This window comes from Rhagoletis pomonella, unplaced genomic scaffold (genome assembly GCF_013731165.1).
Source record: "Rhagoletis pomonella isolate Grant_MI unplaced genomic scaffold, Rhpom_1.0 Rhpom_scaffold_00005, whole genome shotgun sequence".
NCBI classification, from domain to species: Eukaryota; Metazoa; Arthropoda; class Insecta; order Diptera; family Tephritidae; genus Rhagoletis; species Rhagoletis pomonella.
This window is the reverse complement of record NW_023458559.1, coordinates 12,424,809-12,428,334: the sequence shown is the minus strand read 5'-3', so window position 1 is coordinate 12,428,334 and position 3,526 is coordinate 12,424,809.

The window sequence follows — 3,526 nt, the reverse complement described above, 5'->3', positions numbered from 1 at the left end:
ATATTTAACGAAAAATCGGACTACGATGAATCCATGATAGCTCTGGTTAAAAAGATATGAAAAATATAAAAAAATTTGATTGAAATAAAAATATGATGAATGAAATAAAATACCGATACCATTTGATGAAAAGTAAAAAAATTCTTTACCAACCTTTTATTTCGTAAATCGCTGCAGCCAACGTTCTGAAACTCATTAAAGTTATTTAATTTTTTTAACACTTTATTTAATAAATTTTTAACCTATGTGCCATTATTTTAGTTAACTATTAAAAAGTTAATAGATAATTATTTTTAAGTTATTATTAAAATTATTAATTCTTTTACTTACTAATTGTATTTCATTACGTAATTTTATAATTAAAACACTTTAACTTAAAAAAAATTAAGTCTAAGACTTATTACTACAAGGCAGCTGAAAACCGCAGTACATACATATGTATATGAAAATACCGATTTCATAATTAAAATACTTTAACTTAAAGAAAACTTAAGTCTAATACTTTTTACTAGAAAGCAGCTGAAACCCGAAGTACAAATATATTTTGCTGTTTTTACACTAAATTTAACTGCGCGAATAGATGCTTTTTAAAAATAATTAGATATAAAGACGAATTAACAGCACGTATCATCTTACCTAACTTTCTAAAAGGTTAAAGTCATTGTACTTAAAGATACAATAAAATAACAAATTTAACAAAAAAAGGTGCGATGTTAAAAAATATGAATTTAATATAAGTCCACGAAACCGGTTTGATGCGAAAATCTGTGATCGTTTACTTCACGTATCGATAAGCCTGTCGATGATTAAAATTTTCACAATATAAATACATTGAAATGCAATGTGTGCTACATTAATGTAGATTTTCCATATACACAATGATAATATGGTGAAACTTTATTAACTGGATAAGCGATAAAACTCCAAGAGTACTTCTTCCGGTTGGATTTTTACATAGCGAATTCACAAGTTAATACGAGGGTTCTTTTTACCCCTTTAAAGCACAAAAATTTAATCCAGACGATCGCTGTCGCTTATCCAACATTCAGTTTAACTAATTTTATAATTTGAATAAAATCTTCTTCTTCTTCTTCTTTTTTGGCGCTGTAACCGCCTAAGCGATTTTGGCCGAGTTCAGCAAAGCACGCCAGTCGTTTCTCCTCTGTGCCAACTGACGCCAATTGGAAACGCCAAGTGAAGCCAAGTCCTTCTCCACCTGATCTTTCCATCGCAGTGGGGGCCTCCCTCTTCCTCTGCTACCACCAGCGGGTTCCGAGTTGAATACTTTCAGAGCTGGAGCGTCGGTGTCCATTCGAACGACATGGCCAAGCCAGCGGAGCCGCTATATTTTAATTCGCTGCACTATGTCTATGTCGTTGTAAAGCTTATACAGCTCATCGTTCCATCGTCTGCGGTACTCGCCGTCGCCAACGCGTAGAGGACCGTAAATCTTCCGCAAAATCTTTCTCTCAAACACCCCAAGAGCCGCCTCATCGGATGTTGTCATTGTCCATGCTTCTGCGCCATATACCAGCACGGGCATGATGAGTGACTTATAGAGCGTGGTTTTCGTACGTCGAGAGAGGACTTTACTCCTGAATTGCCTACTCAGTCCAAAGTAGCACTTGTTGGCAAGAGTGATTCTACGTTGGATTTCAATGCTGACATTATTATCGGTGTTAATGCTGGTTCCCAAGTAAACGAAATTCTCTACTTTCTCGAAATTGTAACTGTCAACAGTGACGTGGGTGCCAAGGCGCGAATGTGCTGACTGTTTGTTTGATGACAGGAGATACTTCGTCTTGTCCTCGTTTACCACCAGACCCATGCGCTTTGCTTCCCTATCCAACTTGGAAAAGGCAGAACAGACTTCGCGGTTTTTGTTACCGATGATGTCGATGTCATCGGCATAAGCCAGCAATTGCACGCTCTTGTAGTAAATTGTTCCTGAGCGGTTCAGTTCTGCAGCTCTTATTATCTTCTCCAACATCAGATTAAAGAAGTCACATGAAAGGGAGTCGCCCTGTCTGAAACCCCGTTTTGTGGCGAACGGCTCGGAGAGGTCTTTTCCAATTCTGACGGAGCTGGTGGTATTGCTCAACGTCATTTTACACAGCCGTATGAGTTTTGAGGGGATGCCAAATTCAGACATAGCGGCGTATAGGCAACTCCTTTTAGTGCTGTCAAAAGCGGCTTTAAAGTCGACAAATAGGTGGTGAGTGTCGATCCTTTTCTCGCGGGTCTTTTCCAAGATTTGGCGTATTGTGAATACCTGGTCTATGGTGGATTTGCCAGGTCTAAAGCCACACTGATAAGGCCCAATCAGTTCATTGACGGTGGGCTTCAGTCTTTCACACAATACGCTCGATAAGACCTTGTAACCTATGCTTAGAAGGCTGATCCCGCGGTAGTTGGCGCGAATGGCGGGGTCACCTTTCTTGTGGATTGGGCAGAGCACACTTAAATTCCAGTCGTCGGGCATGCGTTCATCTGACCATATTCTGCACAAGAGTTGATGCATGCACCTTATCAACTCCTCGCCGCCGTACTTGAATAGCTCAGCTGGCAGGCTGTCAGCTCCAGCGGCTTTGTTGTTTTTCAGCCGCGTTATTGCTATACGTACCTCGTCATAGTCAGGCGGTGGAACGTCGACTCCGTCATCATCGACTGCGGGCTCGGGTTCTTCTTCTCCACAACTTTCTGTGCTGCTGCCATTTAGTAGGGCGGAAAAGTGTTCCCTCCATAATTTAAGTACGCTCTGGACATCAGTTACTAGGTCGCCATTATTGTTCTTACAGGAGTGCGTCCCGGTCTTTAAACCTTCCGTAAGTCGCCTAACTCTCTGGTAAAATTTTCGGGCATTCCTCCTGTCGGCCAGCATTTCAAGCTCTTCGCACTCACGTATTTCTGCCTCTCTCTTCTTGTTGCGGCAAATACGTCTCGCTTCCCTCTTCAGATCCCTATAGCGGTCCCACATAGCGCGCGTTGCGCCCGATCGCAGCGTGGCCCTGTAGGCGGCATCTTTTTTCTCTGCAGCTTCCTGACACTCCTCATCGTACCAGTTGTTCTTTCGGGCTCGCTGAAATCCGACTACTTCTTCGGCGGCGGTACTTAATGAGCGGGAAATGTGGTTCCACTGCTCGCATATGTCGGTTTGTTGAAGAGTGCTCTCTGAGAGCAGGTGTGAGAGTCGAGTAGCGAAAGCGCTGGCTGTCTGTTGTGATTGCAGCTTTTCGACGTTAAGCTTTCCTTGCATATTTGGGCGCACATTTTTTGCTGCACATAGGCGGGTGCGTATCTTGGCTGCAACAAGATAGTGGTCCGAGTCGATGTTTGGGCCTCGGAGTGTGCGTACGTCTAAAACACTGGAAGCGTGCCTTCCGTCTATCACAACATGATCGATTTGGTTTCTCGTTTTTCGATCCGGAGACAGCCAGGTAGCTTGATGGATCTTTTTAGAAGAAGGATGAGGCATTTGAATAAAATACATGAAATAAAATAAGGATAATACCTTGACATTTCTCCA